At 33.0% G+C, this 27,737-nt stretch overlaps 1 protein-coding gene across 5 annotated transcripts in view; it reads right to left on the bottom strand.

The window, feature by feature from the left end:
- LOC118188525 (sodium/calcium exchanger 3-like) overlaps positions 1–27,737 on the bottom strand; it is a 347,952-nt gene that overhangs the window by 254,640 nt on the left and 65,575 nt on the right. Inside the window, exon 2 of one of the 5 annotated variants that reach the window (XM_085809569.1) lies at positions 5,411–5,473. The exons of the other annotated variants lie outside the window; for them this stretch is intronic. The gene's annotated coding sequence lies outside the window, so the exon portion shown is untranslated. The remainder of the gene's footprint in view (positions 1–5,410; positions 5,474–27,737) is intronic. 5 annotated transcript variants of the gene reach the window in all.

Raw genomic sequence — 27,737 nt, 5'->3', positions numbered from 1 at the left:
TTTCACGTGCTTCTCTTTCTTCAAAATTTCTTTCGCGGTAAAACATTCAAGTCAGACGAAGCCGTAAATCAACACATTGGTCGGCGTTTTGTTGATAAAACTAGGCTCTTTTATGAAAGCGGAATTACGAATTTCATTAAAAGAAAACAAAAACAAAAAAGAAAAAAACAACAACAGGCATTATACTATTGGACTGATCATTGTTGTTTGCACAACTAAAAGACATTTGAAGAACATAGAAAAAAATGTGCCGCCATAACTTTTCAGAAAACCCAACAGATTCCGAATAGAAATTATTACAACTCTGAAATTTAGAAGCATCGTAACAAACATCGCTTTTTGAAAGCTTATCAAAAGGAAAACAGCATAACAATAAAATAAGGCTTCAATTAGCTTATGTCAACTAATCGTCAAACAGTCATTGATGACTAGTATTTTAGGTGTCTGGTTCTGATCTTTGAAAAGGCTGGCTGCATGAGGTTTTCACAATTTTATATAGGTGGAATGCGTATAAGAGCCATTATCCCTTAGAAGATTCTCCACAAAAGCGTGCCTCCTAAAGCATTAAGAGATACCTCAAGAGCTGCGCAGAATAAATAGCTCAAACTAACCGGCAATCAGACAGAGACTTACACAACAGTTAGAAAAGAATGTGAAATACTTTGGAAAGCATACAGCAAGAAAATTTGAAAACAAGGGCATCTCCCTTTTTCCTACGTTTCGTTCGCTTATTTGATTTACATCCCATTCATTCGACGCAAAAAGCACTATTTTGTCACGTTCTTCAATTTAAAGGTAAGCATTATACTGAACCCTTTTTATTTAAGAGTTATAATATTTATAATTTACGCTAATTTACAAAGTAAACAGGGTATAAAATTTTAACTATTATGTTTTCTGAAACTACCAGACGGAAGTGTTTCTGTAATATCCTCTGTCTTATTTGAAGAAGCTTTATAATTAGAAGCATAGGTGTAGCATCAATATTTTATGAAATGAAGCATATAAATGTTACGGTGAAACACCGAAATCTGGAGAATGTCGACTTTCACCGGTGAATATCAACATGCACATAGTCTCTTGATGTATGTCCGAAATATATTCCAAATACTCTTATTTCTGACTTACACCGGTCAATGTCGACATTCACCATGTACTAATGGTGAATGTTAAACATATAACAATATTATATTTTCTTCTCGGTAATTCAATCGCGAATAAGCGCACTTGAAACTTGAAATAAGAACTTAAGAACATGGGAACCTAAAACACACAATACATTCAAAATGAGAAAGGAAAATAATAGAAGTTAAAAATTTTCTTAATTATACAGTACGTTCTAAATGAGAAAATAAAATAACAGTAATAAAAAACTTACTAAATTATGTGATTGAAATCTTATTTATTGCAACAACTTAAACTATTATGGCACTTTATGATCTCTCTTTTCGACTTTCACCAGAGCATATCTGTGATTGTCGACATACACCGGTGAGGGTCCGAATATACAAGAATGTAGTACAATATTCGATCTTTCACCGACGTATTTGGTGAATGTTGATATTCTCCGGTGAAAGTCGACATTCTCCAATTTCGGTCTTTCAAGGTAACATAAATATCTTTCTTGCGGACATATTGCTACATATTAATTACATTTTCGGCGACCAAAATACATTTTCAAACTAAAAATATACAAAAGTCCAGATTCAACAGTTTTGGGTTTTCGATAGTACTCTAGTTTCTAAAGTGTCGGGGGGTTTGTACAAATGTTTCGCTTTTGCTCCCGCCCGTTATCTCGAAAAGTCTTGTTTGATCCGCTTGAGCTGCTGTTTTTAGACTTTCTTACTCGACAATTTTTTTATGATCACGTTTACGTACCTAACTCATTCTCGGGTCTTGAGAACGTACTCTCCGAAAGAAAACCCATTTAAACAGTTCGATTGTCTGTTTAGTTACTCATCTAAGTTTTAGAGTTATGAGTATTGTTTCAGGGTAATGAATTTTAAATTATATTGAATTAACTTAAATTGTAAATCTGATTTCAGAAACCCCAAGTGCAAAACACGAAAACAGAGTATCAATGATTAAAATTCATAAAAAAATGAGGAAAAAAAGAATGTTACAGGTATTCTCGGTAAAAGAAGGGTTGTTTATACATTCAGCAAAAAAATCTTATGAGGAAAATATAAACAGCTTTTTAATTAACAAAGGAAATAACAAACATTATTCCTGAATTTGTAATATTTACGCTTTTATTCTGTTTAGACTTTGCTGGTTTGAAATGTGTATTTTTAATTTTATTTTTAATCAAAAACACGAATCATTATTTTGCAGAATTTAACACATTTGTAGCACATGGAAATATTTAGTGATGAGGAATTTGAAATAATTTTTATATTATCTACGTAGGTAGCAAAACAATTTTAAATATTGCTTGTAAAGCTGTTGGGTTAATCTTTCTTCTTTAGCCGTAAAGCGATAACTCATCCATTGCAAAGCATTTTGATTATTTCAAGAAAAATTAATTACTCGTGCTACGAATTTTTGATAACAGGAAATGATACTTAGACGTAATGCAAATAAATGTTACTTATTGTACTATAAATTTAAAAAAAAATATTAAAATGACTGAAGGTTTTAGGAAATCAAAGAATTTTGCAAGAATTGTTCAAAAACAACGCAAAAGGATTTCTTTGAAAGTGTTTATCATCACGGAAGATCTCATTTTTACTTCCTTGTACGAAGTAAAAAGCAAGTATTGTAATCGCGAAAAGTTTCAGGCAGCATATTTCAACGAAAATATCCATTTTGACCACTATCGAATGCAATTTAATGATGCTTTTGCGTGATATCTGTACGTAAGGACGGAATAAAAGACTCGTTTCCTCCAAAAAAATTATAAAACTGCTTTAAAATTAATTCTGAAGAGAATTTTTCGTGGCGCCTGTACGAACGTATGTACGTACGTATCTCGCATAACTCAAAAACGAGTAGCCTCAGAACGTTGAAATTTTGTATATAGGACTGCTATAACATGTAGATTTTGGTTGCAATCGGCCGCACCAAACGTATATAAATATATTTATATATATATCCACTATGTTACCCGGCTCAGTGATCTCAGTTTCTTTACTCTTATATGTTTGTAAATTGTACATTTTTTGCTTTAAAAATGATTGAATTATGTTGTTTTTATCTTCCGTTTAAGGTTTTTATGCCTTTAGTAAATCTGTATGCAATATTTTTAGAATTATCAACAATTTTAAAGTTGTTTAAGTGCCGCTAAGCCTTTTTATTTACGGCTGCCATTGATTGTTTACATTTGAAACAGCAGACTAGTGGATTTGTTGCCAATCTAGAGAAACTTAGCTTCGCAGCAACAAAGATAACGCCTTCATTTATTATTGCCAATTAAATCATGCTTAATCCTTTCTGGAATTTTTTCGAGGAAATAAGTGTTTAAGATTTACTTCGGAATTTTTAATATAGATATTTTGAGTTTTTATGTATTTTTGTCTTCTCGCGAAGTGAGAACTGAATTAATTGAATGACAAATTGTGCATTATGAGTTATAATATGAACGAAATATAATACTGTTAAGTGAATCTAGCGCCAGAGTGTCGCTATGATAAACAAATACTAGAGTGAATTTTAAAGAATGCATTTGTTCTATTGGGGTTTATGCGCTGTCGGCGAAGTATGTTTAATTCAATCCAATAAGTTTAAATGAAATGCAAGAAAAAATGAGTATAGTTTAATATTCCGTACAAGGAAGTCATGTGGTGTACACATCAGATTTTTAAAATAAATTTTAAAACGAAGGCTATTAGAAGATTGATTTTCCAAATCATACCCGCTTCCCCACCGAGTGTCGCAAATGATGATGGCTATTTTAGCAGAAGACGTCTTTGTTGAAAATACTTTCACAATTCATTTACATCGCAAAGAAAAGAATTCCCAAGCATACGAAACCTTGAAACAAAAATGTCTTTAGAAATTTATATTACCGTTGAACACTTATCGTTTACTATTTTCGGCAAAAAAATGCTACAAATTGTGATTTAAAATTGGCAACATTTTGGGACAACTGGCGATGGAAAACTTCCTTTGTTAAAATGATGATTCTAGTATTACACAATATATGTAATATTACTACAAGCTATGTAAAATTACCATTAATGTAAATAAAATATTTTTCAACTACAGCTTGCGACTATTACAACTAACTCTTTCTTTTTTCACAATCATGTCTTTTTAATTTTTGAACATCAGACTATTTAAAGAAAAACATTTGGTGACAAGTCACTAAATTTAACATTTTATGTGGTTAGTTACCGATGACCAACGGGATTTGAATGCAATGCTTTTTGTGTGTCATCGGGTACCGACACAGTACCTAACGTAAAAAACAAAGTTAATTTGATATAGCGTCAAGTGAGGTAAAGTTTCTTTCCAATTTATGCAAAGAATAATAATGCAGCGTATATATCTTTATTTTATTACATAACAAAGATTAGGCAGCTATTTAAATGTAGGAAGCAAGAGACTTTCGACTGCATTAGGAACTTTCTTTCGTTTAAAGCTGAGTTGTGATGTACGTAAAATTCGCATTTTTCTTTAACAGTTTATTAATACAAGAAAGTTTATTTCCTCTTGAATTAGAAAATAAGAGAGATTTATTGCATATCAGATGTAAAGCATCTATGTGAGTTTGCTAACCTTAAAAAAGGTATGTTAAGAATGTCCTCTAGCTTTTGATGGTACAACTGAACACTTCGCCCCACATGTTTGGGCGTTTTGATTTTGTTGGTAATGTTCTGCTTCAAATCCTTTGCAACATGCCCTACGACATTAGAATCCTACACTTACAAATCCTTGGGAGATTTTGAAGCCAGCTATCATCAACGATATCAGCGGTATTAGAAGGGTATTAATCTTCCCCAGGTATTTTACCTTTGCAATGCAATAAATTGTTGCTAATTTTATTTTTATTCAAATAAATCGGAAGCAAAAATTATTTTACATGAATTTTCAAAAATTTTACATGAATTTTTCTGTATAATGATACGCCACATAAGAATACATCTTAATTGAAGCCAGTGACATTTTAATTAGATTGTTATTTTTTCTACCGAAATGTAACATTTATTCCCGAAAATCTCATTCCGCATATGAATTTCGCGAAGTCTAAAAGAAATAATGACATCCAAAATAATTAAAAATTCAAGATTTTACTTACTTAAAAAGCTGCTTGAGTGGTCAGTACGATAAGAAGACAAATCTGATGCAAGTAAATGTGACTTACCTCCAAATCGAAGTGCATGACACTGTACATACTGATTACAAGTCTTACAATTCATTAATATTTGCATGCCTCATGCAATTTTCAAATAATTTATTTTTTACTTACTCTGAGATTCGCCTGGTCTTTTGGCTCAGTAGAACAACGTCACCCGATAATTTAGACTGGAGGCTGATAAAAAAGATAATCATGGCTTTACTTACCATTACTTTATAAACATCACATGGAAATTTTTTATTTTATTAAAAATAAACATGAATGAAATTATGTTTAACAACCAAATGTTTTAATTATTTAAAATAAGAATGAAAATTGAAATTTCATTAGGACCTTTTAGTGCAGTTACAACACTAGTCATCAGAAACATGCTTCTGAGCGGGATATAGATGCTGATTTATATCAATATGGCTATGTGAACGAGGAAAAGAGAAACATTTTATGTCGTATACATAAGACCGAGCAAATCCGTTATAATAGTTGAAGTAAAATTGAAAGCAATGCGGATAGATACTATATGAAAATAAAAGGCTGCCAAGTTACATTTGTTATGTTCTTATTATTGTGTGCAGAAAACCAAAAACCGCTATATAAATTTTACACATTTCGCACTTAGAGAACAACAATCTTAATTATTAATAAGCTATTCTAATATTTTCGACTCATATGCCTTCCGATATTTGTCTTCCAGACTCTAGAATAGATATATGACTGTGGAAAAGTACGTTAGAAACGACATGATAGCTTGGTCGGAAGTACTGCCATGTATGACATTGTAAGAAATATAATGTATTCTTTCTTTCTGTGCTACTTATGGTAATGTGGTCAGTATATCAAGCTAGCTGCTGGAAGGTTTAGAGATCGATGCGCAAGGAAATAAAAACTATTTTTTTATTTCCTACATATTTTTAAATGTCATAAATGCCTTGATATGAATTTGGGGAGAACTGTGTTACAAAGTATAACGGCGGAAGACAATTGTTAATTGTTTAATACTGAAATTTATCTAATGTGGCTGAATCCGAAGTCAGATCATTTAAACTGAAGTTGTAATAGGTTAATGGAAAGAATTATTATTTTATTCAAACACGAGATATGCGGTAGAAATAGGATGATCTCCATCCGCATGACCTTATACAGGTAGTTCAACATGAAGTTATACAGATCTCAAGGAAAGATCTGAATTGTGTAATTATCCAACAATTCAATCATTTTAACCTTTTAAATACGTTATTATTTAATTTTTAGTTTAAACTTCCTTTGTCACTTATTGTATTCCCTACTCGACGTTCTGATGCACACCTTAAGAGCTCATGGCGGTCATTCGATATTCTCCTAGAAAAACCTTAGTTTATTACAATTTTAAAATTTTGTTTCTCAGATCAGTACTTCGTTTCAAGGAAAGGACCACCGAACTGAATTTATTTAACAGCTCCACTTGAAATGACTGCACACCCGGTTTGAAAAATTTCATATTAGAACCATGCGCAAACATGGTCTAAAAGTTAGTAACAAACTTTTAATTTTGCGTCTAACTTTTATCTTTTGTAAATGAGGTCGAAGACTAATGTTCAGTGTGTGCATTTTTAAAAGATGTGAAGGACATTTTGTTCATCGATTGTAACTATGCATTTAATGTGCATACTGAACAGGCACAAACTTTCATGACAACATGACACCGGCTGATCTGAGAGAGACATAGTCAAAAGGTAGAAAAAAATGGGGTTTTAAATACAGACTCAACAGGAAGAGTCCTCTAAAAAACAATGTGAGAACATGAAAACAATTGGAAAGGTAATTTAAATTAGATTTTAGAATAAAACGCATTGAAGTATTAAAGAATTGCAAAATTGTATCTTAAGATATTCATGTTTACACTGTCAGTTCTAGGAATTCATTTCTTGTTTAAAATGCAGCGGTAGTTTATTCGCTCATGTAACTAAAAATTAGCGTATGCATTTTGAGCATGGAAAGCATTTTTTACTGCGATCTGGAAAATATGACGTCGATGCTTTGAAAATATTTATCTGTATTCATGGATTAAGGAATCAGCATAAATGCATAACATTTACTTTCCTCGTTTATCTAATGGGATAACAAGAAAATAAAGACTGAAAATGAAAATCGCTGAAAGTAGTAGGAGCAGTTTTTCTGATAATTTCGCCAGTCTGTTTCAGATTATTCTCATGCTTTAGATTGGAGATGTTCAAGCAGTCAAACCAAATCTACTTTTGAATAATTTACTACAAATTTCCCCTAAACCTAATTTCTCTTCACCGAAATCAGGCTTAATCCAAACGGTAGAGGGAAAGAACATCGAATCTGTGACTCCGAAAAAATCCTCTCCAGGTTTTCCAGGGCCACTGCTTGAGCGCTCCTGAATCACTGGTTCAGTCATCTTAGATGGGCACTGTTGACGAATGACGTTATTGTTTCATTCGTTAGAGGCAGATACATATTTTCTGAATAAACCAAATGACTTTAAGAAGTTGATTACAGAAACTGTAAATGTGAAACCAACCCAGGAGATGATTTTCAGAATATTGCCCATTCAAAAGCGGCTAATACTGTGGCGATTATGTAGAGATGGATTAAAAATAAAAAAAATGATCTCTGAGTGTTTTAAACAAGATTAGAAAGTAAACATGCTGAAATATGCATATGTCTGTGTAACTTTATTACATATTTTTGCTTAGCAGGTTATAAGTAATTACTTCGACATGTGATAAGTATTTGTCTGCGGAAGAGGGTGCTTAATAACCAAATAATCCGAAAGTCGTTTCTGAAAACTGATGATTGAAGAAGAGGGGTGCCTTCATTTGCGATGGTACGCTAAACATTGAGCTGTATCTTAAGCAGATAGCTCTAGAAAGCCTTGGTGCAATAGAATATTTCAGTTGAGTATTTTGGACGTTAAAAACGATTGTCACCTACTACACGAGCAAAAAATGTTTTCTTCGAAATAGGTTCTTCTCAGCTCATTCGAATCAACAGAGTCCAACTTTATTCTAAGAAGGACATATACTTCTGAAAGATAGGAATTTCATATTGAACTTTTTATTTCTAAATTCATTCTTATAATATGATAGTCCATAATACAGCATAGATTAAATTCAAAACAATCAGCAAAGAGAACATCCCAGACTCAAGCTACATCCCAGACTCAGGAGTTTTTCTTTGAAAAGCTAAAATTGCTGTAAATAGATCGTAAAGTGCTTCCAAGCAAATTGTTCGCTGCAAACCACGGCGAATGGTTTGTGAGTTCATAGTTTATAACTAAGCTTGTGCTCTCTTTTTTATCTTCTCATTTGAGGATTCCTCCCCCTTCATCTCTTGTACGTGGCGCCAAAAGTCAATTATTTGCGCCGCCCGTCAAAAGATCGGCTTTTCATTAGAATCGCCATTTGTCACCATGCAATGCACGTCTGCGAGATGGAGTGGGATGGGGTTGATGTAAATAAAAGCTATCTCCAACGGGGATAAAATCAATACTATTTTATTTCGTAATTGGTGAAGAAAGAAAAAATATAGGGTGATGCGGCGATCTATTCCATCAACGATATACTATGATGCTCAGACTTTTATGTAAGTCAGTTGCTTAACGCATGCTTAAAATAAGTCTAGGGGCAGCAGCATAAATTTTTGGAACTTTTAGCTCGAAACTCAGTATTTTGGAGTATCTCGTTGGTTTCCTGCAAGTATAGAAACAACTTAATTGCAAGAATAATAAGTAGGTTATATGATGTCAATGCAATTTGTTAATTTGTTATTTTATTGCTTATTGGTAAATGTGTCGTTGCCCACAGTGAGATAGTGGATAAGATTACGGAAAGCTGGTAGTTTAACTCGAGCTGGTAGTCCTACGATTGGCAGGTATTGTCCTTCCGGCACATGTAACTTTAAAACGAGTTAGTTTCTTGTAAAAGGTCCTCCACAAATCCTCCTTCCTTAGGCTGATACAGCTCGATTGCTTTATTTTAGAAATAAAAAACATCAAATGCATCTTCAGCATTTAACCCTTTCACGTGGGTTATAAATACTAATGTTTTATGTATTGAAGCCATTTAGACAACTATTTAATCAGCACAGAGCAGAAAAACAAATCGACAGGGTCTGCTTCGAATTAAGCTGCACATTTTAAATTTCTTTTGCAAACTAAATTTCTTTGAGCCTTTTTTAATGTAATGAATGCGCAAGTCCCAGTCTTCAGAAAAATTTCTGATTCAAACAATTTCAGATTACTTTTAGGTTTTCGAGAACCATGATTAGAGACTTTAATTTGGAAAGCAGCTATGCCTTGTTCCAATTTCCTAGGCCCACCAGTCGCTGAACACTGGTAGTTCGGTCCGAAGTTCGAATGTTCGTGGTTTTCCGCATAGGTAACACTATATGAGCCCGTTTTCCTTAGAAAGTCCTCCACGAAAGCATCCTTCCTCTTATGGAGATAGCCCTCAAGTGCTTTGTCATAATTAAATAAACCAATCAATCGAATTTGTTATCTGGAAATGCTAAATTCTTAAACCACGACAATATGCGTGCGAAAATGCGCTAATTCTTTATAGGCTCAGAGTTCAGTTTAGTAATTTATAATCATATTTTGGTTTCATATGCAAAGTCATATTTTGGTTTTCTTTATCTGCGTATACATCTAACGAAAACAAAATAGGAATTTTCGTAAGAACCTACAAAATTTGGGACAGGTGAAAACTTTCCTTATAACAGTAGGGATTTTGCTCATATTAAATCAAAAGAAAATCGATTTAATATCGAAGAGCGTATTAATAGTGATAGAAATAACTTTAACTAACGAGAACAATGCTGCAAACGGTCATAAAATTAACAGTTGGATATATTACAATTTAAGTGCATTACAAACTACAAATATGTAGAGTCTTTTTATAATTTTCTGATGTTAGGACACTGAAGAAAGACGCAATGCCCTCACCGGGACTCGAACTCCGGACTCCTGATTACGAGCTGTACGTTCTTCCAGTTACACCCTGAAGTCACGTGGGAAGGAGGGAGAAAATACCTTATATATATATATATATATATATATATATATATATGTATGTAAGATAACAATGTATGAATCAGAATTATAATATAACTATAAACATTAATTCTTCCTCGCTATTCTAAAATCGTAATAACTTATCTGCATTGCGTCATTCAAATTAATCATGCGATCTTACGTAACCGTTAATACCAGATGCCTCTTGACGACCAATCACCGAATTGTAAACCAAAACTTTTCTCTTCGCGTGCTTCCATCTTTCATAACTACGCACTTCAGCTTTTGCTCTCTACTGTGCTAAGATGTAATTTCGCTGGCTTGCTTTCTATCCCAACAATATCAAAAATGTAAATCTTCTGTGGAAAGGCCCGACTAGAGTGCCAAAATGATTGTGGCCACAAATATCAATTGGAAATAAAAATGGAATTAAAACTGCCTCGACCACCAAGCTTTTTAAATACTACGCAATCAAAATTCTTCTTCAATATGGATCTAGGCACGCATCGACACTGCTCCGGCTTTTCCTTGTTTTGCTCTTATTATGACATATATATATATATATATTATTTAAACTAAATGCATAGATTATTCAGTTTGTTCATTGCTTTTAAATTCCCAAGATAAGAAAGTGTTACTATCTGAAAGATGAGTCAGAGATCTTTTATTACAAAATATGGCAACATTTTGACACTGGCGCTTTGCCAAATCGTATGGCAGATCATTTAAAAATTTTATATCTCTGACGATGCTTATGTCACTTGATAGACTACGTGGATAATAATCGCATGATGGCGTAATTTAATATAACTGTCCGAGGAATTTGCTAAAACTCAGCAATAAGAATGTATGATCCTTATTATTCGATTAAAAGTTATGTTATATATATAATTAAAACGAAATTCTACATTACCCGTATGAACTATGTTTTGAATTAATTTACATCCGTAGACGCATGAAATGTGTTTTCTATCGCATGTTATATACAGGTATAAAATCTAAAAATATCCAGCAGTTAGAAGCTGTCTGGCACCACAAAATTTCCATGAGTGCTAGAATTTCTTTTACGGTAGCAAAATCAAGATGATTTAAAAACTTCAATCTGACTGGAAGGCTGTAACGATGAACAACTAGGATGATAAAGCATAATCTTTTATCCAACCAAGATAAAGGTTGCCTATTCAGCAAATATGAAAACGTTGAATCAACAATGAAGAGCGATAGGTCACTTCTCCTGAGCTAATGAAAACTTCCCTATCCCTTAGGCGATCTCCAGAAATTAGGAATAATACAGAGCTTTCAGCTGGTGGAGGCAGTTTAGCAAGCGCAAGCAAGTTGATAAATTAATATTCATCTTCTGAAAGAGCAGAGAGCTTTTATTATCTTTTTATCTCTTAGCAAACACACTGAAGGTACAATTCCTCAACAAAAATATTATAAAGCACGCCAAGATTTGATATTTAAGCCCCTGGCTGCTTGCTTGATAAAGAAAGATTAATAAAGTTATTATTATTGTCAAGTGTCTTTAAATAATGGTGTATAATAACTGACTTTAATATTGGCCCCATTTAGAAAAGCTGTGGCTCAAATTAATGGAAATTGATTAATTCGCTGAAAAAACGCATTCATCAGAAAACTATAATGAGCCATTTGAGAAACTAATAACGCCTGATAGGCGGTATTTTCACTTCGCGGAGAAATTCCTGACCGAAGCAAAATAGGGCGCTATCGCCTTTTCTCGAGATAAAAGATCTTTCATTTATCTTAAAACCATAGCCGTTCATTTTTAGCAGTTTTGACAGAAGATGCCATTTAGAATCATTGGACACTTCTTAATACTAGTTTGAAGCTTTTCTATGGTGACAAGGTTTAGAAGCATTGGACATTATCATTATACTAACTTACTGTTGTTAACAAGTTATCATTATACTAACTTACATTGGCAATATTGGCAAGTTATTATTATGCTAACTTACTGTTGTTAACATATTATTTAAATGAAACTATTACGCATTTTATTATTACTTTAATTTATCAGCACCTTAAAGAGAGAAGTTATTATTTTGTTAATGCGAATTTTTCCATCCGATGGCAAAATAAATTCTCTTCCCCGTCCATCTGCGGGAAACAGTTGTTGCAAGCCTCATGGATCAAAGATCCAGAAAAAAAGGATGTACAACTGTGGTTTGAATATATCTCCTTATTTATTAAATAAGCGCAAAAATCTTCAGGAGGCATTATGAATCCTAGCGAGGGCAGTGCTGATTTCTCATATTTCCGGGCTTCTAGAAATTACTCTACATTGGAGCTCCAACTAAAATGAGTGGATGATAATTCGTCACCACAAGGATTTGGCGTTTGGGACCTTTGCCTCCCTAGTAGGCCTTTGAGTGGGGAAGTATTAAGGTATTTTCTCCCTCCTTACCTTGTGCCTTCGTGGTGTGATTGGAAACACATCCGACCAGTAGTCGGTATATCCACAGTTTGAACCCTGGCGACAATAGCACGGATTTACCCCGTTTAGTGTCTAAAAAATTCTAGATGTCTGTATAAGTGGTAATTGAAATAAAATGTGGTGGAAGATAATTCGTCACCACTCTAATTTGACAGCTGAGTACCCTCCTCCTCATTCGTCTTTTAAGTAGGAGAGAATGTAAGGCATTTTCTTCCTGGTTAATGCATGCCTTCGTCAGCCCAGCAGTTGGAAGGTCAGGAGTTCGAATCCAGCTGAGAGCATTGCACACATTGTTTCTTGTCTTCATTTCTTGGAGATTTTTTCTTCAGCGAGTAGATATGTCGTAACTATTTAGCTTATAAGCGTCTCAGTTGGTTTAAATGGAATCTAAATCCGACGATCAGATTACATATTCTTTGAAATGTTGGTAATATTTTGAAATTGGTATATTTGGTAACATTTGAAGACTTTTGGTAATATTTTGAAACTTTTTAAATATTTTTTTATTTTTCTGTGGTTTTAAATTTTTGATGTTTTGTAATCTTTTAAAAACTTTTTTAATGATAAACATATATTTGAAGACTTAGACTGTTATCTAATTATTTAGAGTTTGCATATTTTTCAGGTAATTACGATTAATGAATGACTTTTCTAAAGGCGCATACTGTGCATCGCAATAACAAAAGTCCTCTCACAATCTTCTGGCTCTACGCCATCATCTATACCAAAACTGAGATCACGTAATAATAATAAAATTTTGCAATAAAATACGGATTGAAACTTTCTGTATGCTTATATTATATGCTTAAATGTTATACAAACGTTATGCAAAAATTTATTAGTTAAGTCCTTATTATGTTCCATGAAATCAGAATGAAAATGCTTTTAAGATTTCCTCTTAATTTTGAATTTTAGCAGCTTTTCGGATTGTAGGGTTCTAAATTTTCATAATTTTCATTTGATTTTTGTGCGATCTGTAATTTTAGTATTCTTTCTTTTTATATATCTCACACATGTACGAACAAATACTTCACATTAAAATATAAAATTCGATTCAGAATTTTGGATGGACTCGCAAACTTCACTTTTCAGAAATATCGTGTTATAATACCCCAAAAGCATTAGGCTGGAATTTAGGAAATTAGTCAAAATTTTTTTTTATTATGAAAGTACTTTTTTCCAACGTTTTACCCGCAGCCAGATTTCCAAACATGTAATGATAATGGTTATTATCTGTAAAACTAAACTGCAAACAAATATGACTTACATTATTATTATATGACGTAATTATTATAATTTCAAACATATATGACATAAGTAAAAATTATATAGGTATCAAATTATTTATCTGAAGCTTTGAAATGTCGCATGACATTATTGCATTAGAACTGTAATATCAGTACTTTTTAAACATAAAACATACTGAAGCTCTTGTTTATGTAATACTTTTATTTCTGTATTTGAATGCATCAATGAAATAGCTAATCATCCTTTGATAATTTATTTAATGCGTTAACTAATATTACAAAAGTATATTATGTACAAAATTGATATCAAAATATACAGCATTTTATTCTTCATATATACTTACCTTCCAAAATGCATCGTAAGAGTTGTGCAACTTTTAAATTTGCTTCAGGGAATGGAGTATGTCACCGACAGTATGTATGGTAATGAAGGTTTGGTTTGGTTTGGTTTCTGTAATTACGGCAAAGCCTCGAGGGCTATCTGCCAAAGGGAAGAGGTGGCTTAGTGGAGGACTTTCTAAGGGAAACTGGCTCGTATACATGTTACACATGGGGAAAACCACGAAAACGCCCAGGATATGGCAATGAAGAAAAAAATTGTAGATTATCTTTTATCAAACATTAAGTAGAAGATGTATAAAAAAGTAGGAACCACAAAACTAGTGAATAATATTCACAATTCAGAATAAATGTAGAATACGTATAAGTAAAAAAAAAAAAAAAAGAAGACAGCCCGGGACAAGGCTTTGTAAAAACTGAGCATCGGTCGAGGGGACCTTACTCCCTTTCATAAGCTTTACTTTAGTCGAGTGCTACTGTAGATAACCGAGTTTCGACTGGAAATTGAAACCAGCAACCCGTTCTTTCTCTAAAGGCACTTAACCTGCCTCTGAGTTATGAAGCGAACATCTTTTTTTGCGATTTTAACTTAAAATGGTTTTTTTAGCACCTGGTAAGTATCATTTAATCCAATGTACGATCGCATGCGTTTTCTCTTCAGAAGAGTTTCATTTTTTTATAAAATAATCAAAGCTTGTCTGACATGGCTTTCGGTATCAAGACAAATGACATTATTATCTCTGTAGCTGAGCTTGGAATATCAGAGCACTTGTCTGAAAGATACAAGTAAAACAATTTTCTAGGGCATAAATACAGCCTTGTGATATAAGACACACGATTAAGATTTCTAAACAATATGACGTCAGTTTATCTTAAGACATTAAGTCAATACGTAAATAAATATGGCGGAATAAATGGCTTTTTCGAACTTTAGCACAAATAATAATAGTAATTATACTCCTGTCATCAAATTATATTCATTTTTACTTATCTTCCTCTCTGGGCTATAAAGAGGCGATAATTTTTATTGCTAACTAAATTATTATAAGTATATGATAAGGCTCTAAAAGGGATTTCTGAGTTTGAGAACTGTCTGAGCCATATTTACACCACCAAGCCGCCCAGTTGGTATAGTGGTCAGGGAAGCTGACTGCGACGCCGAAGGGCCTGGGTTCGAATCCCGGAGACGGCATGGTTGTAATTGTCCGTCCCTTCATAGGAAAGGCGATGGTGGCTCACCTATTACGTGCCTCCATAAATAAAGAAACCACCACATCCGGCCTTGTATAGATTAATGGACTAGGTTACATTTGTAATTGTTCACAATCTGCCATTGGAAAAAAAATTACACACCAAAGGAAATACGAGAAAAGCTGAATTCGACCAGCTTACTTAATATAAGAAGAAGAAAGACATGAAATGTAAACAGTTGTTATTCAGCATTTCTGTCTATTTGCTCAATGATGGGCGTACGCGAGTCCTCGAAGTAATGATAACATATATGTATATTAAAATACCGCAAGTCGGAAATATGTTTCATACAATTATTAAAACGATTCGGTATATGCTACGACAGCAAATACAAGTGATACAAATCAAATAAAGGCTGGATTTTATCAGCTAGTAAAGCACTAAATGTACAATGCGTATTCTGTTTCCTCCGAATGCCTTCCGAAAACTTCTGTATGAGAGCCACAGGAATTAGTATTGATTTTAGTTTCGAATTAACTGCAAATATTCGTAACAGAGAATTTCAGATTTTTAATATCAGGGAGGGGGAGAGATTTGACAAACATGAAAGCTTGTAAAGAATATTAATTTAAGGTAATTTTACGGACTTAAAAATGTTATTTCTCTTTCTCATTTTTTGAGTCCTGTATTTTCTGTTAACAATAATACCATGCTTAAGTTCTCGTTGAGAATGATAGAGCTCTTGAAACGAATTTCGATGTTGTTCACATTCAGGTTTGTAATTTTTATTCAGTAAGTAATATAAACAAAAGAAGTCGCGGATACGTTTACAATAAAAAGTTTAAAATTAAAATATAAAATCCTTTCTTCTATACATTCATTTGAAATTTCCAGTACTTTAGAGTAAATTTTATATGAGGATTAATGTTTCATCTGGGAGTATTGTCGATAGGAATATATAATTTTTTCTCATACAGCTGTTCCACGAAAGATCTTTTAATGCTGTAGTCAGTTCCAGAAATTTTCAAACTCAGTAATATTTCAATTCTTATATTCTAAACAGATTAAATCGAAACTTCCGGATACAAGTGAAAACAAGCTTTACTTTTTTATTTGTTCCTATGACATACAAACCGGTGGGAAATTCTTTACTGCGAAACGGAAATAATAGAGACAGTAGGAATACATAATACTTTTATTGCACACGTATAGTATAGTTATTGCATAAAAAGAAGAATCACAACATACTGTTTGTCACTGCCAGTATAGAATTAATTAATATTACGTTTTTGAGTGATCACGTTAGGTTAGGTTATTTGAATATGGCAAAGCACCAAGGGGTGTCTCAGGGGAGGGAGGTCTTTGTGGAAGGCTTCTAAAGTAAATAGTGTAGTATTCTAGTAAGACATGAGGAAAAACACAAAAACCAAGCATGCAACCAGCCAGGTCATCTCGTTTTAAACCCAGGACTAGTAGTATTCAGCAGTCATTAAATGCTCAAGTACTAGCGGAGCTTGGAGTGATCATATATCTGCAATGATTATTATTCCATAATGTAAGCAGTACATATGCAGTGCAGCAAAATTGTATTATTTTCCTTAAGAATGGCATCACACAAGTATTAGACTTCATGAGAAACATACTTCCGAAAGCTTTATCCCATTTGAAGACTTCTGCTTTCAGGTGCCCCAAAGAAAGAAATTGCATAATGCGTGGTCTTGTCAGCGTACAGTCCATAGAATATCACGTGAAGACACTGTAGATTCTTGAGGTCGTGCATAGTTATTCATGCTGTGCAGTGTCACAGATAGCTTCCTCTAGTGTTATAGCACATTCGTATTTCAATTCTGAAGTAAGAAGGCTAAAAACGACATCCTGTTTCATCTGCTTAATGCAATTATACAGTAAATGTCTATACATTACTCCTGTTGTCATACTGCCTTATTTCCATTTCTTGCTGGAGAAGGTTTTTTTTCCCCTCTTTTTGCTAGAACTTTGGATACATTTGATCAAACATGCAAATAAATTACCTCAGGTCGTCTTCAGAAGGGGAGATTTTCAAAGGAAAATGTTTCCATTTACATTTGAAACAAATTAAAGAATTTCTTAATAGGTGGCGCTGCATGGCTATTTTTAGGGAGAGCTGTTGCTGGTTTAAATCACTCTGCATTTCATGAGGGATTTTTACCATGTGTTGCTACATGTTTTGTATCAAAATTATTTGGTTAGATGATTTGAATAATAATGCATGAAACTCGAAAATTACCATACCATTTTTATAATCATTCTAGTTTATTCCGGGAATATTATACTTTAGTTTGTAAATTTATTTCAGAATCGATAATTTACAACTTAAACTAATTTTTTCAAATTTTCGTGTGAAGTTACAGTACAAATATACCCTTAATAAATTTTATTTCAATACCTGTATAAGGTATTTCTCCTACCTTCTTAGCATACCTTCGTGGTGTGGTGGTCTGCACGCTGAGCGCGTATTCCAGAGTTCCGCGGTTCAATTCCCGGCGAATGCGTTGCTAATTTTTCATCTTGCCTGCTTCCAAAAAATACCTAATGTCTCTACAGCGGAGCCCGAAATAAAAGGGTGGTGGATGATGACTCTCCACGTCCAGGATTGGGCGATTGGGTCCCCTAGAAACCCCAGTCGCCCTTTAAAAGGGGGAGTATATAAGGTATTTCTTCCACCTTTTTGGCATGCCTTCGTGGTGTGATCTGCGCGCTGGTCACGTATTCCAGAAGTCCTAGGTTCGATTCCTGGCGAAGGCGTTGCTAATTTTTCATCTTGCGAGCTTCCAAAAAATACCTAATGTCTCTACAACTGATAATTTAACATGATTTCAAAGCTAAAAGAAATGCGAGTAAAGATTAATAAAAAAACTGTTAATATGCCCAATATTAACATGAATAATATATTTTAATAATTATAAGAGTAATAGCAATCTGTATTGTAATGATTGAAATGTAACTACGATTATAGTTACGCATGCATTTTTTATATTCATGTGTAAACGAAGTGCTTGCATACATTTTTAGTTTTTCAGAAAATGCCTGAAAAAAGTTAGGTTAGGTTAGGTTAGGTTATTTAATTACGGCAAAGCCTCGAGGACTATCTGCCTAAGGGGAGGGATGCCTTCGTGGAGGACTTTCTAAGGAAAACTGGCTCGTATACACGTTACACATGCGGAAAACCACGAAAACACCCAAGGGTAGAAAACATTTAAGACAAGAAGGTACCTGACCCTGAGAGTACGCGTGTTTCAAAAAGAATATACGTCTTTCGAATGCATATATTTATTAAACTGTATTACATACGAATATGAAACTTTACACACATATGTACGAACCCTCTCAAGTTCAGATTACAGATATTACAGATGTTTAATATGTCCTCCATCAGCGACCCGAACAATATCACATCGATGCTAAAATTCCTCCCATACTCGGGGAAGCATGTACGTCGTCACTGATGTTATGACAGTACGGATTCAGTTCTTCACCTCTTCCAGGTTCTGTGGGAGTGTGGTACATAAACGTTGTCTTTAATGAAACCCCACAGGAAGCAATCACAGGGTGTCAAACTCGAGAACACAAAATAATTTCTGCTTCGGAGTAGCCATTTTGAACATGTGACGGTTAACACGCAAAACAGAACACAACAGACATCTAGCGGCTATTAATATAGACTAGACTGTATTCGTTTCGCCAATAGCCGAGCCGAGGCGCAGTGATCGATAGTTTGGACAAAATAACACTTTGTAATACGTATATTCTTTTTGAAACACGGTGTATTATAAAAGTCACGGTGTATTATTATTGTGCAAACCGCAAAAAGGAATTAAATCGTACTGTCAACAAAAAAGCATTAGGTTTTTTTTTGAAGCAGGAAGACGTAAAATATATGCAATGCCCTTACTGGGACTAGAACCTGGACCTCTCGAATACGCATCGAGCGTGCTTCCGTTACAGCCCGAAGGCATACTGGAAGGAGGGAAAAACATTTTATAGTATATAATACATAACTTAGCTAGTCCTGAATTAAATCATTGCTAGTAAGTCAATCAGTGTGAGCTAATGTTGAAAAGAAAGCAATTTAGAAGTTAAACCTCCTTCTCACTGTGAATTAAGATGGCTGAAGAATACAAAAGCTTATCACAATATGTTAAAACGTTTAAACAAATCATCTTTTCTCATTCCATTTCAGGCGTCGAAGATTTAAACAACGATTACACAGCAAAGCGAAAGAAAAATAAATAATGAGCCAGAATAGAAACTCGTTAAAAAATCTCTTCCAATTTTAATTACAGTCGAGCTTCTTAGACCACTTTTGTTTTTATTATAGAAGCTTGCAAAAATTAATGATATTAGAAAAAAGAAAAAAGAAAAGAAAAGAAACAAGATCCCAGTTCTCATCAAGCGTTAATCTCCTAAAGTTTTCGTGGCAAACTTTAATTATTTGCATCTAGCAATGATTAAAAAGAGTTGAAATTATGATTTAATGAATTTTAAAATCAGCAATAAAATTAAATGAATCTGACTTCAATTTTTAATTAACTCTCTTTCTTTTTGATTTGCAAATTTAAGTAAAATGTACAATTGATATTGGGCATGAGGTTTTATACCCAACTCTTTAGAAGATAACTATCAAAATAAAATGTATAAAATATATGTGCCTTGTTGTGTTTAATATTCAGCTATCAACTATGAAGTACAAATATACATTATTTGTATATTACGTATTTCACATATTTTAGGTAACGAAAATTAATGAAAATGTTCAATTTTGTTGACCAAGGTTCGAAACGGGTAGAGAATGTCATAAAATTATCAGTTCGCGTTTTTGTTTTCAAAGAGGGCGCCAGTGATATTTCATACAGGATTATACTTAGTGTTTGTTAGTCTAAGTTCAAACTGTGCCATATATTATCCTGGATTATCCCTGCAATAGACTATATACGAGGCTTTTTCAAGTTCTTATCACGTATAACACGATTATGAGTCAGGTTTCCTTTGAAAAAATGCCTCCACGAAGGCATTTCTCCTAAAGTAAGTAACCTTCATGTACTTTATCTTAAAGAATATTTAATCTACCGTGAATTTTTAATCTTGAAAGAAAGAATATTTCAGGAATAAACAATTGACTAAGCTTGTTTTTGCTGCTAGAAATTTCTATGTACAGTTTTAAACATGCATTTATCGTAACAAATTATTATTTAATTGTGCATTATACAACTGTAAGAGTTCTATAAGAAAGCTAATTGTTTTTTAAATCTTCTTCTCTTTAAGAGTTTGGTTGGTTGGTTTGTTGTGTGATTATGGCAAAGCCTCGAGGGCTATCTGCCTAAGGGGAGGGATGCCTTCGTGGAGGACTTTCTATACACGTTACACATGGGGAAAACCACGAAAACGCCCATGCAGCCAGCCCGTTCGTGGAATTCGAACCTCGGACTGAACTACCAGTGTTCAGCAACTTTACCGCTCGGCCGCTGGTGGGCCCCTTTAAGAAGAAACGTGCTTTTGAAAATAGTTGAGAGCGATGCAAAGATCTGTATCTCAGCTTAAAAACGGCTTAATTTAGTTCTCTTTTTCTGTTTACACAAAATATTGACTAGTAATGTATTTGCTAACTTCGTCTGTGCCATGTTTTGATTATTTTAAATATGTGAATTAAAATCATTCAAAATGATCCATCAAAAATAAATAAACAAATAAATATCTGGATTACAGAAATCCAAATTACGAAACACAAAACTATTGTTTATTGCAGTTCAGTTTCCCGTTTTTAAAAATAATGTTTTATTTTTAAACAAAACTTTTGAAACGTTTAATATTTTTAGCTCTACAACGTCATGCTTAGCTTAACGAATCATCTTAGCATCGAGACATATGCAGCATCGAACAAGACATTACGAATTTATGAGCTTCTAATGAATTAGAATCAGCCTGAAGGATTAAAATAATTGAGTTTTCATTTTGTATAAATATACATTGAAACTTAATGCAGAAAAAACGTAAAGATAAATTCATTATTTAAATTTCAGTTGCTTAATTCGTACATTTCAGTATCTAGAAATTTATATTTATTGTTATATGTGCATTTTTAGTTTCCTGGAAAAATCATCCTGGGCATTCACAATTACGAACTTTGAAAGTCAGTAAAGAAGACGAATTCTTAAATATTCCCTTTTATGGCTTATTGAAAAATATTTTTGTAGCATTTCAAAGAAACTTTTAAAATTCTTTTGCGTATATAAATATGTAAAATGAAGGTAATCTAAACTTGCCTCGGATTTTTAAGGCAAATCATATCCCTTAAACTAAAAAAGCCCATTTACGTAAACATGCGCAGGTTACGTAGATTTTTCATAACTTGAATCCAACTATAACTACAGTTCTGAAAGAAATATTGCATTTTTCGATAGCTATACGACAAGATAGAGATATCGTTTCACCCAATGGAAATAGAAGAAATATCTTTCAAAAGAGCCTCAAGGGAAATATGTAGTTACTACTTTTATGTTATAAGCAGATTCAAACGCCGAATAAAATGGAATTAGACATATTTTCACATTTTTAGAATAGCTATGTAAATGGGATTCGACGTTAAGGTTTCTGTCGTTCTTTCTTTGCCCTTTCAAGTTACGAGTTTCATTTAAAATTTTTTACTTCATTATTTGGGAAAACAGCGTAACATATTTTCTAAGCGGAAACTGCGAAATTTTAAAATAAACTTTCACGCATCCGAAGAAACATCCTTCTTTTCCGTTGATGCCATACTTTTATAGAATAAGAAATGATATCACTGAGCTGCCTTTGCGGTTCAAAGGAAATCCTAAAGTTGAAAGGCTGGGAGTGCATTTGGAAAATCTCACAGCTGGTCTCCTAAAGATTGAAATGCCTGCATTTTACCATTTTTGGACCCGAATTCTATTTGAATTTGAAACATACAGATGTAGTTCAGAAACGGGGGCTGGATAAAAATGTACTCAAAACAAATCTTGGTGAATCTAGCAGCAGAGTACTCAATAAATGTATAAAACGTAAAGTATAGGAATAATACTTATGTATTCGAATAAAGAGCTCGTAAACGTAGACCATATACTATGTCTGCATGTATCAGCTATTTGCTTACTAAAGGGTACTAAAATAAAGTTTGTAGCAATATATTTTAGCGACCTCACAGAAATTAGTAGTTTAGAGATTAGACCTGTATATAGTTTTAAGAAAAAAATTATCCCACAGAATGGGTTATCGAGTAGTTATATAATAATAAAATAGAATAGTTTGGTTAGTCTAGTATTAAACAGAAGCGTTTAGTTACATCTAGCCAAGAAAGAACAAATTAATTACACATAAACCGCCTTGTTTCCTGATACTAACAGCATACTTCGTAGTTATCCATCTCAAAAGAAGTAGATCTAAAATATGTTATATTGTGAAGATGTTCGAGAAGTGCTTAAGCTTTTAAATCAAAAAACGGTTAATGTGCATTTCCTAATTAAAACTTCATTAGAGAAACGTATATTTCAGAAGATTCAGAAATACATAAATTAGTCTTTAATAAAACGAAGAACGCGTGAAAGTAGGATTCAACTTGAAACTCCTAGGCCTTTCGCAACAGCGAATTCACGCGTTTACTTTGTGCTCCAATTAGTTGTCTTCCTGCCGTTGATCACATTAGGATTGAATTTTGTAATAAATTAACCGTCTAAATTACCGGCAGTCGATATATTCAGTTTAGGTTTGATATTTAGGGTAACTTTTAGAGAAAGTTTTAGCTCAGTGTAGTGAGCTTTTCTCGAGTCGCTAAGGAAGGATTTATACTTTAAGATACTGCAAAGTTTGGCAGAGGTTTTTTTTAAAAGAGTAGAGTTTTTTTTTCACGGCATATAGGAAAAAATCATCATAAATTCTCTTCTGTCAGAATTCTTTGAAGCGGAAAAAATACAAATTAATAAGCAATAATTTTCTGTATCATAAGAAATTTTGCCATTCATTCGGTATTTGCTTAGCCATAAAGTAAACTCTGTAGTCCAACTGAAAATGTTTAAAAAATATTAATTAAATTTTCAAATCATGGATTAGTGGGCCATATCTTTATTCGCGACAGTTATAATTTGTAGCTTCAACTTTAAAGTCGAAGACAAATGATGGATGTGCGCAAACTTAGAAAATGATTGTAAGATGATATTTAAAGTTAATGCGTAAATATTACGAAAAGTGAAATTCTTCCCTCTCATGACTGATATTAGAGTTTAAAACTAATTTTCTTTGTACTTTGTGCTGGTTTTAAGAACACTGTAGTTAGATATCTGACAATTTGTCGGATACGCTTTACAGTCTATTAATAATTCTCGGCCGAAATAAAGAGCTCGGGTCTGATAATTTTGAGTAGTTTGTTCAGATAACTGCAAATTTCTACACAATTTAGTATTACTAAATATTTAGGATGTCCCCAATTTCTCATATCTTTATTATCGGACTTTGCAACTTCTTTTGTATTATTTTTTTTATATTTATATACAAGATGCTTCATTTTACTAATATCTCTAGGCCTTATTTGATAAAAATCTGTAATTATTTGTTGAAAATTAACGAAAATGATTGTAGAATTAAAAGCTTTATTTAAAAGATCGTCACTCTTTTCATTGAAACACTTGTAAGGTGAATGGCAAAGCATGCTAGGACTATCTCCTATAGGAAGGGATGCCTTCATGGAGGACTTTCTAAGCGAAATTGCCTCATATCTACACGCATGGAGAAAACCATGAATGTCAACATTGGGGATTTTGGTTAAAATTTAAAATGGTAGCCAATAAAAGAAGCAATGCATGTACGTTTCATAATATTTATTTATTTTCAGTCTGATTGCGCCTTTAGTCCAATCAAGTTCTAATTGACCCTTAAGTATCGTGTTGGATTAAAGATATTTTACTCTTTCGTTAGCATGTTTTGAACAATAACAAAAAGAGAAAATTTAATTTTCTGTTTTTCAAATGTATATTTTACCATAAATTTCATACTTAAAACCTAACGTACATCTACAAATTTTACAAGGAATGTAACAATGAATAACTATATATGAATTCTGTGGATGTTTTAAACATGTAAGCTTATAATGTATTTCAAACAGCTATTGAAAATTAACAGTAAAAAATGTTCTTTTAAGAGAAAAATGTTTAATAATTTATCACTTTTGAAGCAAGACAGGACATAAAATTTTATTTTCAGTCAGAAAATTTTCATTGCACATAAAACGAAATTTTCTATTTTGTCTTGATGACTAAACAAATCCCTCGTTTTTAAAGCACAATTTTACATGCTTTCCACTTTAAGAGTATGACGTCACACAACATGTGTACTTTGAGTACTCTCGTAAACAACTTAGTTTTTATGAATGAATTAAAATACAGTTCTGCCATTTTGTTTCAGTGTAAACCTACAGTGTAAACCTACATAAAAAAGTAGCTTTTATGACTTTAAAAGAACTTGAAAATGAAGAAAAGGACGTGAATAACACATGATGTATAAGAAAAGTAAACGACGCTGAACAATGCAGACAGCTAACGTCATATAGCGCCTTTACGTCTAGCTGCATATTGCCCCGGTTCCATATTAAAATCCCCTCACGTGTTATACACGAAAGAGTTTAGAAAGCGAGTAAAAAATGATTCCTAAATAGCAATGCAGCCAGATGCTGGTTAGGCCAAGAGTGTTCGTCCAAAATAGCATCACCTGAAAGAAAGAGATAAGTTGGAGACAAAGCGAAACCGAAGAAAAGAATGAAGCTGGAAGAGCACCAGATGGCTAAAAAAAGATATTCATTTGCCAGAATCTCCACTGATTGATTCTGTTGCCTTTGCTTATTAATGTGCAGCATGCAGCAATTTAAAACTATTTTTGAGTCATGTGTCTCTTTCACTCATAAATTCACATTAAGCGACATTTGGCACAAATATTTCGCAAACTCAGAATCTGTGATGTCATTGAATTCTTCCCATCTCCAGCTCCTTCGTAAAGGTAATTGCCAAAGAAACGCATTCATTATTCAAAATCTTCATTAAGCGGTTTAGTAGTCTGTATTATGAATGAAGTAGTTTCATCGCAGTATGCTCTTTTTTTATAACAATTCTCAGAGCCACGTCTTGCACGTTATTCATGAATAATTTACAGAAAGGTGACAGTAGGTGGGATTCTGAAAATACTACTACTCCGAAGACAGTAGATCTTGTAATTAAATTTAGGTTGTCGAAGACGCATTCATATATAATGATAAATTAACGACTATAACTAGTTGATTAAATTTTCAGGTAATTTGAGTTTCTTTCTGTTGCAAAGCATTGGATGAGCCTCAAATTATTTCTTGATATAACACTTTGATAATAATCTACTTTAATTAGACAAAGGGTTTAATGGAATATATAACTCAAGAACTATCTTATTTTTGGGTACATTGAAGTGCTATTAACGCTTTTTAAAGGTAGAATGTATATTTTAGTTTATTCATTTGCTTTAATAAATGAATAATTTATTATAATTTCTGATGGCGTAAAAAGGCAAAAATTTGATTAAAATGTCTTGCTGGAAATGTTCCTTAGCATATGAACTTTAGGAAACGAAAATTCGTTGGCAAACATTAGTATTATTGTTGTTATTATTATTTTTGTTACTAAATTATTAAACATAAACGTTGTTGTTAATATTGTCATTATGACTAAACATAAACGATGAATAAACGGATGATGAACGAAGATACAGTACTCAAATATAATCCCTGTTTAAGCAATAAAAAGTGAATATAGCCTAAGCGTGATGAAAATTAGTGGCACCCAGCTATTTATTAAATTTATTACTTCCACTTGATTTTCATATTGTTTCTCATAACAGCAACGGCACAACTGGATGAGCATATTTTGATCATAAAACTGGGAATTTACCTAATAGCTAGTTTACGAAATATATATATTCTTTTAAGTGCTTTCAAAGGCGATGCATTCATTATGTTTGTATCGTATTATGTACATAGGTATTAATGAATGTGATAAGATTTAAAATATGATTTAAAAGTAAGATCAAGTAGGAAGAGAAGAATGAAACAGTATATTTATTATTATTATTTTTTTAATGTTTTGATTACTATAAGTAGCTAAATTCGAAATATTATTCAAGTAAACCGTTCATTTTAGTAAGGGCTCTCTTATTTTAAAATTTAACTGCTCACATGTTATTGGATTTACTCGCACTACTAACACTTTTAATTTTATTTGGCCCACCAGAGGCCGAGCGGTAAAATCGCTGAACACTGGTAGTTCGGTGTGAGGTTCGAATCCCGCAAACGGTCTGGCTGCATAGGCGTTTTCGTGGTTTTCCCCATGTGTAACGTGTGTACGAGCCAGTTTACCTTAGAAAGTCCTCCACGAAGACACCCTCCCCTTAGGCAGATAGCCCTCGAGGCTTTGCCGTAATTAAATAAACCAAACCAAAACCATTTTATTTGCTTAAATTATAGCTTTCGTATTGCCTGATTTATTTTCTTTATATAAACTATATTAATTCATTTACTGACAACTACGGTGAACTAAACTACAGGATGTATCTGTAAAGCAACTCTATGTAAACACGCATGGTAACTATCCCTCTTAAAAGAAAACCAATATGCTCTTCAAATGGTTGAATCTGCCTTTGATACGCAACTCCGAGCTCGTGTTTTATCTCGGCAATATCTGGCTTAAGCAATATTTTACCTTTTTTTATCATTTTACATTTTTTGTTTTCCATCTCGCTTAGCTTTCTTTTTATTAAGCATAATAATAAAATCCAGAATTGCAAGCTATTTTATTTTTAAAACAACCTCAGTATTTGCAATGAAAATACAAAAGTAATAAGCGACATTCTTTCCTTAATTACTTGCGAATATATTTACAGCCATTTTGGAATATAGCCCGGAATAATTACTTTATTTGGGAATAAAGTAATTATTGCGGGATTTTTAGCCATTATTTGGGAACTTATTTAGGAAGGGTTATTCATTTTTGTCATCGTAAACTGAGTTTAAATAAATTCTGTTATGCAATGGACATTGCACCACTGCTTTAGTGCATGCTATGTACATGTTCGAGGACAGATTTAGGATAGCAATGAAAATAGATCCAAAGTTAATGCCGCCACTGAAGCCAT

This window comes from Stegodyphus dumicola, chromosome X2 (assembly GCF_044657685.1).
Source record: "Stegodyphus dumicola isolate Sdum_Otavi_A_Nest chromosome X2, ASM4465768v1".
Classification (NCBI taxonomy): Eukaryota; Metazoa; Arthropoda; class Arachnida; order Araneae; family Eresidae; genus Stegodyphus; species Stegodyphus dumicola.
The sequence above is the reverse complement of the archived record's forward strand: the minus strand, read 5'-3'. Positions and strand labels throughout refer to the sequence as shown.